General features: G+C 40.2%; 1 pseudogene across 1 annotated transcript; it reads left to right on the forward strand.

Annotated features, from left to right (window-relative positions):
- The first annotated feature begins 9,015 nt into the window (after positions 1-9,015).
- LOC143859231 (N6-adenosine-methyltransferase non-catalytic subunit MTB-like) lies at positions 9,016-11,460 on the forward strand (annotated as a pseudogene). Its single transcript, XR_013239199.1, has 2 exons — positions 9,016-10,735; positions 10,926-11,460. The product of XR_013239199.1 is annotated as a N6-adenosine-methyltransferase non-catalytic subunit MTB-like (transcript).
- Positions 11,461-11,540: the final 80 nt, after the last annotated feature.

An 11,540-nucleotide genomic window follows, 5' to 3' on the forward strand; every position in this document is an offset into this window, starting at 1 on the left:
AAGCTCACAGTCTAACGTATAAAGATTTGAGTATTCTTGTCACCAAATAATTTTGGATAAATCTGAGATTCTTTTTTTTTTTTTTTTTTTGATGGGTAAGCTGGGGTTAGGCGGACCCCTACCAGTATATTGATTAAAGAAAGATGTTACAATAAAAGAGAGAAGACGATGCCCCAAACCTTAGAACAATGGCTAAAGAAGGGGGCCGAACAAACAAGGACATAATACCCTTGAAATCAAAACTTAAGACAAGCACAACAAGAGAGAATACACGTGAACTCTAGAGCCAGGCCCCATTTTAGCCCCTAGTGATCAAAGACTTCTTTCATCTTTTGGCTAAATTTCCTTGCTCTCATGCTCTTCCTCAACTTCTCAACCTTTGGGGGTTTAGAAGTCCTATGATGGGGGGTTGCATTTTTCTTCTGTTGAGGGTGATCTTCTTCACCATCTTCTTGTTTCTTCTCTTCTTCATTCTCTGTTTCTTCATCAGAAAACTGATTTTCTGAATCACAAACAGATCCAGGTTCTACTTCTGAGTTAGAGACAAACACAGAGGTGTCTTCCTGATCATGATGGTGTTCTGCTTGGTGATGGTGTAAAGGGATATTTGCCTCTTCTTGGGGCAAAGATGGGTTCTTTTCACTGGGATTTGGTTGAAGACAGGGAGAGGGGTTCTCTTCAGGAATGGAAATCAAATCAGGCACGTCCTCATCTAGGGAGGCAAGAACAGAGTAGGGGTTTGGGGAATTGAATTTTTCTTCAGTCTTGTCAGGTTCTTTCTGAGGATCGGAGTTGTTAGTATCTAGGGCCGGAAGGTCAAGCTGGGGAGAATCTTGAGGTTTGGTGAGGATGGGTTTCCAAACTTGTTGGGGGGGTTTTTTCGCAGTTGGGTGGGCAACATTTTTGGGGCAAGCTTCAGAAGGGTGGCTAATATTGTTGCAATTTTTGCAAGCTACAGGTTTCCAATCATACTCCACAACCTGATTGTGGATTCCACTGGGTGAGTGGATCGGAATAAATTCCGGATACGGGACACCGGCTTCTACTTCCACACATAGTCTGGCGAAATTTAGTCTGGTAAACTCGGCAGTATGTGAATCCATATACAGAGGATTGCCAATAAAACTTGCGATTTTACTGATTCCTTTGGCACTCCAGAATTCTAGGGGGAGCCCGGGTAGGCGGATCCAAATGGGAACAGAGATAAGCCTGAGCTTTTCAAAGGAGGTACCAGGGCACCATTTTTTCAAGACCATCGGCCTACCTCCGTAAGAGTGGGCACATGACTCTAGGACATGGTCACTGTCTTCTTGGCAGGTAAATTGAAATAGATAAAAACCATTACTTAAAGCATAGATTTGCAGCTCACCTTTAAGTTTCCTCTTCTTCATGAGATTGTCTTTAAGATTTAGGGACTAGGGACGTTCTCCAATGAAATATCCCACAAGAGTATGTCTCCATTTGTTTCCAATTTCTCGCGTTTCTTCCTCCTTGAACTGAATCTTTCTATTTCTTGTTGCATCCATGTCAGGGTTGAAGAAATTGAGCTTTGATGTTTTTGCCTCCTTTCTGTGGAAAAGGGAGCTCCAGGGACTTATTGTCAGCTGGGGAATACAAGATTCTGGTGAGTGGGTTCTGGGGGGGGATAGAGGATTTTCCAGCCTCAACAAGCTGTGGGATAATGGGTGGGCCCGTACTTGGAGGAGAGGGGGAGGGGCTTTGACCACTGGTTTTTGGTGATTCGGATATCAAGACATCCTTGGGAAGCAAAGGAGAAAGGGCGGGAAAATTTTGAATTTCAAAAGTTTCAGGGGGTAGGTGGGAAGGGTAATACCTATTGGGTTTTTTGAGAGATCAGGAGTTCCCAAAATGGAATCTTTCTTGTTCATGGCAACTTCCATTACAGGAAAGTTGCTGGTTTGAATGCCAGGGACAGAGGAGATTAAATCGGTTAAGGTTGGGCTTTCAGGGGGGAGTTTAGCAAACTGGGTAGTTGCCTGGGAAGGGTATTTAGATGCTTTCTTTCGGGATTTCTTAGACTGCTTCTGGGAAGAAGAACTTCCAGGCGAACTCACACTAGGTGAGGTACCCTTGCTGCTAACAGCTTTCTTCCCCGAAGAAGAAGAAGTAGGAGTTGGGGGCTTGGGGAGGATTTTGTGGGGCTTGGGGAGGATAAATCTGAGATTCAACAAAGCAATATATGTTATTTTATGTCTTGTTAAAACTATCTCAATCATCCAGGGGGCACACATGTAAACTGATAATCTATGATATTGGTCAACGAAAAGATTAAAATGGTCATTGCACAAAACTCACATTAACTTAACAACCCTATTTGCTTGAACATGTAACAAAACTGGGCAATTGCTTGCTAAGAAATGATATCAGCACTACAATGTAAACTCAATTGGAAAGCCATTTGGAGTTAGAAAACCCTTTGGAGCCTATATGAATCAATATCAAGTGAGGACATAGGATTTATTTGTACACGGACTATTATTGAAAAAATAGCTCGTAGTTTTGCTAAATTCGGCAGAACAACGGCGATATTTGAAATATGTCCCTACAAATCTTCAAAAATTCGGTGGAATGCTAACGGCCAGTGTGAGCTACCTAAGAATTTTTCTACTTTCTCTCTTCTAAAGTAAAGAAACTAAGGTTTTCTGAAAATCAGGAAAATGTTTGGAACTGAAAAACCAAAAGAGAAATAACCAGGAGTTAAAAATCTAAACCAAAGAGAAGTTAAAATCTGATTTACGCTTACCTTCCCCCCTATTTATAGAATTCTGGCGCGGCAAGAGGGGGGGTATTTTTGTAAATTTCCACTCGAATTTCTCAAATTGCGAAATTGGAAAACCCAATTTCACAATTTGCTAAATTTGGAGTCACATCAGTGCCATGTCAGTTGTATGGGGAAATGTGATTTCCTATCTTTTGTGTTTTTTCGAAAACTGTGATTTTTCATCTCTTTTGGGGAATTCCGGCTGACCGTAAGTCCTCCGATTGGACTCCGAATCACGCGCGATCAAATCCGTTGGATTCCTCATTTCGGAGAAAATTCCAATGAATCTAATATAGTTAGTTTTCGAGACATGAAGTATTTTTGGGTTAAAAAGATGTTTTTGACTCAAAGTTAACTTCTCGGCTGACATGCCGTGTGATAATGGGCTTTTTGGTTCTGCCGTAAAAGGCGAGTGAAGTGTAAAGACAGGCTTTTGTTTCATCTTTGGGATAAAATCATTTTCGAAAAGTATTTTCCTGTTTCAATAACCTAAAGAGAGATTGAGAGAAAAGGAACTGATGCTCTAGGACTCGACATGAGATTCTTCCTCGCGACAACCTACCATTAGTTCCACCTTGACGAAATTGGGGGTCTTCAACTATTTACAAATTAGTTTGGGGAGATGATCCCCCCCACCCCACCCCTGCGCGTAGGATTATGTGCCCCCCCCTTTTAACATGAATTGTGGGCAGACTTTAATTTGATCTAAAAGTATATAACAAATTGGTTGATCTCAAAGTAGTTGACATGTACAAAAACGACCATGACTCGGTGCATCTCCATTACCATGCTCCATTCATGTATAGGAGTCCCTGATGTTGAGGCTTTCCCAGTGCAAAGGCAGGTTGAACAACCTCTGCCTGTCAAAGAAATGCAGATAATGGAGAGAGATTAGATTAGTGACAAACCTAACAAATGATGGTGAAAAACCCTTTTTTTAAATGTTAGTGAAAAAAAATTTCTTTCTTCGAACTTTTACATCATCAAATATGCAAGCATGATTAAGTCTTAGAAATTGGAATACAGAGTCTTCACATGCCCATTCATCCAAGTTAACAGAAAGGTATATCTTTATCCATTAGTTAACCAAAAAGTACTTATAGAAATGGCTGAATTCCGCTGACAATTAAATTTCGGGAGCTGAACTAGCAGGTTCAATGGCTATATTGAGTAGGAAACTGATTTTTCATTTGAATTTGTACTACATTATCAGTTAACTATGCTCATGAACCCTTTCCAATCCGTGAACATGGTCACATGCATTCAAAGAGGGATTCAAAATGATATAGCAACCACCTTGTTTAGTGTTCATCATGAGAAGCTAAAACTAAAAATGCATAGAATTATTCCTATACACAGATTACATGTCCTATAAAGACTGCTAATCACAACTCAATTAACTTGAAAGAGGGGCTGATCGATTGCCTCACGACATCCAACACCAATTGAGTCATTCAAAAGCTGGGCGACTTGGAGCCAAATTCCCATGCGTGGTGTGGAGCTCTATAATGAGATCCTCATGAGATATGTATAAGGGTTGGACTGCTTACTTAGGCAAACAAGAAGAAGGGTCTGACTTTGAAATCACTTGCTACAGAAGCATGGATCCCATTTGGATCTAAGAAAGTACGGCAATGTGCAATTGAGTAGGACCTAACCTGAACCTGATGGGTTTACCCGATTTCAGCTTGGGTTAAGTTGGCCTTACATAGGGTTGGGTTGGGTTTGAGTTGAAGTCTCGCCATCGGACCTGACCTGAACCCAAGGTTGTCCCCCTAATACCCATTTTTATATATTTTCTTTTCTGTTTTTGCCCTGACCAAGCCGAGCCCAACCCTTTATCGGGTTAGATGGGTTGGGTTAGGGTTAATAGATTTAAAGGTTGGTTGGGTTAGAGTTGACTCTCCTCAACCTGATGTTCGGATTGGGTCAAATGATCTTGGCCGCCCAAATTATTGGCCCAAGCGTCACATCCATGCTCCATTGCGCATGACCCACTTTGATCGGATGATCCTAGTGTAATACCCGGCCCCAAAGTAAGAAGTTAGCGGGTGCCATTATCAAAGAAAGGGTATTTGAATTTAAAAGTATAGAATTTAATTTGTGATGAGTGTCATTATCAAATGGTTCAGGGCAAATTTACCACTTTCGATTTCCAAAGGAGGCAATCGTAAAGTAATTTCAGAGCAATGAGAATTTATAGCAGTTTTTAACTTGCTTAATCGGATTGTTTGGGGCCTACTTTGGGAGGGTTTCTTAATGGAACAAAACTCCTCTTAGCTATGGACGATTAAGGTGGTACAAAGTGATCTTAGCTGTAGGATTTTATCCTACTTTCTAGGATCTTATGTGTATCTCTTAAGGGCGTTAATTAGCTCTCTTTCATATGCCTAATTCTAAGAAGTTTAGAATAAAGAATAAACTTTCATTCCTAATGTGTTTAGTCAACCGATAACAATGGGAATGAGATTAGGATAAGTTGGTGGAAACGGGCGGGCCCCAGCTACCTCTTTGTTCTCTTAATATAATAATCGTGTAACGAGTTGGAAAACGAAAATAGGAAGTTTCCCCTATGAAAAGTGAACGTCTAATTCTCTTTTGTCTCTAGCTCTATCTAGGGCTTTTCAATAGCAGTAATTTTTTCCCATTAATCAAGAATTTCTTTCCTCCTTAGACCCCTATCTCAATTAGGATGGCCAATCATCTGTATTTCAAAGAGAAGGATTGAAGCATCAAGCCTTTAATTTTCATTTATTATATTGAAGATTCAACTCTCTGCCAATGGTTAATTACATATGTTATTGTTTGTGATCTGTTGGAACAATTTATTATTATATTGGGATCTGTTGGAACATATGGTAAGCTATGGCAGACCAGGACATTAAAGTTGAGTAGAGGAAAACACCCTTCATCGAGGTACGTAATAACGTACTACTTTGCGTGAACCGTTAACCCATTCTCTTTAATTACATATGTTATTGTTTGTGTACCTCCGATTTGTACGTATACAATTTCAGATATCAAGCATGCTATTTTTATTATCCTATATACCATTTGATTTCAGTTGTTATGATATTGTTTTGATATTGACTCTTTGGTTTTGTACCGATATGGATTACTTTGATTTTTGCCTTTGCCACGATATTGTTGAGTTTACCTATAAAGTAAACTTTCGAAACTCTTACAGAACCCTTTTGCTGAGCTTTCACGATTATCCTTATGAACTCTTCGATACCATCTGTTTAGACTCATATGGCTTTTGTTACCGTCATTGCTTTGGTTATTTTAGTTTGTTACGAACCTTTGATAGGACATCTTTGGAAAATATCTGTTTTGGACTCTGAATTTTGGATCCGTTATCTGGACCTTTGGAAGTAATGTGAAACACCCACTTTGAAATGTGAACACTTCTTTTGAACTGTGTGAACTTTGAACACTTATTGAGAGGCTTAGGTTATGTGAACTTAGAAATGACCCCATCAGAGGGGCATGGGCATTAGCCTATATGCATGTGAACATAACAATTGTGATCCTGCCACTGTGGGATAAACGTTGGCCCTGTCGACAGGTATGTGAACCTAGGAACTAGTTCCGACACGTTGGCGGTCGGTGTAAGCAATAACACGCTTTTTGGACCCGTGGGCAGTCGGGGTGATAATAACTTGGTTTTTGGACCCGTGGGCTGTGGGGGAGAAAATAACTTGCTTTTGGACTCAGCCAATGATCTCGAAGTGGAGTTTGCATTTTGAACTTTGAATTCCAAACACCCTTTGGCATTGACTATTGTTTTGATATTCTGGACACCCTTTTTGGCTTTGGTTTCTATTTTGATTCTGGATTTGACTTCGATTTTGATACTAGCTTTGATTACTGTTTGATACTATTTAGTTTCGACTGCACATCCGTTTATGCTCTTTCGATTATCGTTATACCCACTCTTTCTGTTTGAGACTTATAGTATTCAGCTCTGACCTTTCTATTTGACCCTTATTGAACCTTGGCATGCTTAGACCTACACTTAGAGTAGTGCTTTATTATGTACTGAGCTTTTCAGCTGACCGTGGTTTATAACATTTTCAGATTTAGATCCTCGTGAGGCGAACGAGGAATTCGAGGCTTAACCTTGGAGAACTTTTAGTTTGATTTGGTCAGTGAGACAATGAGTATTATGTGAACCCTGTAAGAGATGTTGCTAAATTTCTTTAAGTTTAGCTTATCTTTATGCTTGGATCTAATATTTTCTGCTAGCCTTGTATACTTGTAGGGCTTGATTTGCAGGTATACGGCGCTGTCATGTCCTATGCCCAGGGTGTGGTTTGGGGCATGACACCTAGCCCCTTATCCAAAAAGTGCTTCTGCTCTAGGCCTCTGAATTAATTGGTATCAGAGCTACGTGGGCAGTTTTCTGTCTATAAGATCAATTGTCTCAATTATACGTAAAAGCCCATGCCCCACCCCCCATCGGACCCAATACTTATTGTTTAATCTCGATGGTAACTAACTTTGGCCATAAGCTGAGATTAGATCATTTACACAATCTTTTGGCACGAATTTGTTTCTAATAATATTTTTGATCTATTTTACTCGTTTATGAGGGGCTCACAATTCGACAATACTGATATTTATATTTAGGGGATTGACATTGATATTCCCACTCCCAATAGACAATAATCCCACACCTTTTTGTTATGTAATTTTTGGGGAGTTTGGAGCCACTAATTTTAATTTCCAAATGATTAGGAGTAAATGTCAGCAATTGGTCTGATATGGTGCATTCAATGGTTGATCGGAGTACTAACAAGTTCCAACGACTAATGTTGGGGTATATTAAGCCCAAAGACATAGTTGACTTGTAGAAATTTTGGGGGTTTATATTGAGCCCTGAGATATGGACTGGTAGAAATTTTGGGGCTTTTGTATTTGTTTACACCGATTTTGTATTTGTTTACGCCAGGCAGGCATTCCACAGGGATCATTGAGATGATTTTGGGTTACAAACTACTTAGGTTTAAGCTCAACTAATTAATGGTTTGGATCTCGAATTTTCTTTTTTTTTAAAAAGCCGCGTTATATGATGCATGCACGTAGGTGAGGTGGGCCCAGTGTATATTGTGTCGCATATGTCCGTAAGTGAGCATAAAAAAGGGCAGCTCAGAGCACTAGGCTCCCACCATTGCAGGGTCTAGGGAGGGCTAGATGTATAATGAAATCCGTAGGTGAGCATATATTTCAAAAATATAATGAAAACCACCTTGTTTGAGGATCCAAACCTTTCGGTTGTTGGGCCTTAATGTTAATAGACTGTGCTCCAAAAATCAGCTCCATTGGACGATCCTATCTCTTTAATCTATAGATAAACTACACCATAAAGAAATCTCTATCGATCAAAGAGGTAGGATTATCCAGTGGAGATGATTTTGGTTGTGCGACGTATCTATGTTGGGGCCTTCCAACTGAAGGGTTTAGATCTTTGAAAAAGGGTCCAATGTAAATAGCTCTTTCGATGACCTTAACTATCCGTTCCTAGAGGGTGCGTACTACGCATTCCACGCATACCCGTGTAATCAATAACCCACAATCACTCACTCTTCTATTCTTCAACAAACAAAAAATTCAAGAAAAAAAGAAAGAAAAAGAAAGCGACAAGAATCCCATCATTTCTCATATTCATCTTGACTCAGAATTTCGAGGCAATTGGATTTTGGTTTATGTAATAGGATTTCGATTCCTTTGAATTTGAATCGAGCTTACTATATTGGGTCTTGGTTGATTTATTTTTATTTTTTTTTGAAAATGTGGGTCTTGGTTGAGTTCTTTTTTAGTGTTTGGTTATATGTAGGATCAATTCTTTTCAGTTTTCTTGGGTTTGTTACAATCTTTAGGGTTTTAGTTTGGACTAGAGGAATCAATTTCCTTTTCATGTCTTCACTTAGACGGATGGTGTGATTTTATTTTATTTTTCTATTTGTTTAGGGTTTTGGTTGGGTTTTTAACTATTTATTAGGGTTTCTTTTTCTTTTTATTAGGGTTAGGGTTTTGGCCTTTTGGGATTGCGGTATTTTTGTGCGCGTGCGTGTCTGTGTGGGGTAATCAGTTGGTTTAAAATGCCATGGATTTTCATGTTATAAACACTCTTATTAGATGAATTTTCACATTATTTCATTGTTGAAATTGCAATTGTATCTTGATTAAGGGTAGAGAAAGGAATATAAATCAATTGTATTTGACAGTTCTTTGTAATGGATGCACTTGAAGAATTGATTCGAAGTTACACGGAACCGGATTTGGAGGAGGATTCGTTTGAAAATGCGCAGGATAGGGATTCGAGGTATTCAGGAAGGATGGAAAGTGGCAGAGGTCTTGGAAATGCGCAGGATAGGGATTCGAGGTATTCACGAAGCCCTGAGAGAATTGAGAGACATCATCAAGAGTCTGATGAAATTGATCGAGGTTCCTCTCAATCTGACAATGAAAGAAGCATTAGCCACAGACGGAGGCAACGTGAAAAAGAAGCTTACGGAAATGATAGATCCAAAGGCAGAGAGATAAGGATTGGGGAGGTTCTAAAGATAGTTGGAGGAAAAGGCAGCAGAGCTGGAATTATAAAGAGGCAAAAGATGGGGATGGTGATTTTGACTATAAAACTGAATGGGACTCACAGAGGCGTGAACAGGATAGAATGGATAATGAGAAGCTTCATGGTAGACCTGCTTATAGAAAAGATAGAACCAGGACTGAAGGCGTGAAAAACTCGAGTGTTGGAACTACAAATGAGTATTCTGATGTGATAGAGATCAGGCCCAAGTCTCTCGATTATGGGAGCGAGGAGTCCGGATCCATGTCTTCTAGGCATACTACTAGTGCAGGCCAGACTTCTATTAGGGGTTCACAGTCTCCATTTGGAAATAACCAGGGACTGGGGTCTTTCAATAGGGGCATTCCTGAAGGAAGAATAGGAGGCTGGAGAGGACGAAGAGGAAGCGTTCAGGGGAGGGACAGGGAACGTGTTGTAATCCCAGTGCCTATTGTGGGACCTCCCTTTGGTCACTTGGGCTTGCCACCTGGACCCATGCAGCCCATTGGGCCGAACATGTCCGCAGCTCCAGGCCCACCAATTGTACCTGTTTTCACTCCTCCATCTCCAGGACCCATTGTTTGGCCTGGACCTCGAGGTTTTGATATGAATATGTTAGCTGCCCCACCTGGACTTTCTCCAATACCACACCTCGATTGTCAGGACCGTGATTCCTTCCTAATATGGGGACTGGCCCAAACCATGCAATGTATTTTAATCAACTTGGCCCTGGAAGAGGAATATCTCCTAGCGTAACTGGTCCTGGATTTAATATAATGGGACCAATCGGACGTGGAGTACCTCATGATAATGCTCCAATGGGTTGGTGTCCACCTAGGACTAGTGCTCCCCCTGGTAAAGCTCCTTCAAGGGGAGAGCAAAATGACTGCTCCCAAAATTTTGTGGATACTGGTATGCGACCACAGAATTTCATCAAGGAGCTAGAACTCACCAGTGCTGTGGAGGTACCTCATGATATTGCTCCAATGGGTTGCGGTCCACCTAGGATTAGTGCTCCCCCTGGTAAAGCTCCTTCAAGGGGAGAGCAAAATGACTACTCCCAAAATTTTGTGGATACTGGTATGCGACCACAGAATTTCATCAGGGAGCTAGAACTCACCAGTGTTGTGGAGGATTACCCAAAGCTGAGGGAACTTATTCAGAGGAAAGATGAAATTGTGGCCAAATCTGCATCCGCACCTGAATTTTTTGGCAAGTACGACCTGCGCGAGCATGTGTTGTCCCCTGAATTTTTTGGCAAGAAGTTCGATGTCATTCTTGTCGACCCCCCATGGGAGGAATATGTCCATCGGGCTCCTGGTGTTACTGACCATATGGAGTACTGGACACCAAAAGAAATACAAAATCTAAAAATTGAGGTACATCATTTACTTGTCCTAAGTTTATTCACTTCAGTGTTGGCGTATTTGATATGGCTTTTGGATGTCTTTATTTTCTCTCAAATCTATTTACATAATTACATATGCAACATTTGCTGTCCATTCATATTATTTTATAACTTTGTGCCTTTTCTCTGAAGTCTTAATTCTGCTCTTACCATGTTTTCAGGCAATTGCTGACACTCCTTCATTTATCTTCCTTTGGGTTGGTGATGGTGTGGGTCTTGAGCAGGGACGCCTGTGCCTAAAGAAGGTATGTTAGTTGAGCTTAACAGAAATTACTATTTCACTGACATCGGAATTGAGTATTGATCTTGATTAGCACAGCTAAGAGAGGACCCTAAAGAAAATATCTGATAGCATTAACATGATAACATCTCTTAACTTCATTGCATTGCTTTGGACTTTATTTATTTATTTTGGAAAATGGATGCTTGGAGTTTGGACTTTATGCTCACACATAATACAGACCAAAAAAAAAAAAAAAACTTCACTGCATTGCCCCCTGTTGGAATGCAGTAATGTTTTCAACTATAATATATCCTTTCATTCCCTCTAATGTGCTTCTTTTTTGTTTGTATGGTATTTTTTTCTCTTAATTTAGTGGGGATTTCGGAGATGTGAGGATATATGTTGGGTGAAGACAAACAGGTTGAATGCGACTCCAGGACCGCAGCATGATTCACACACTTTGTTTCAGCCCTCTAAGGTTGGTTATAATTGCCTTAATATTTTCTGTTTGGTGCATATAATCTTCATTTTTTTATGGATAAATATCTTGTTA

This window comes from Tasmannia lanceolata, unplaced genomic scaffold (genome assembly GCF_043159265.1).
Source record: "Tasmannia lanceolata isolate RefF3 unplaced genomic scaffold, GAP_Taslan_0.1 ptg000029l, whole genome shotgun sequence".
In the NCBI taxonomy this organism is placed as follows: domain Eukaryota; kingdom Viridiplantae; phylum Streptophyta; class Magnoliopsida; order Canellales; family Winteraceae; genus Tasmannia; species Tasmannia lanceolata.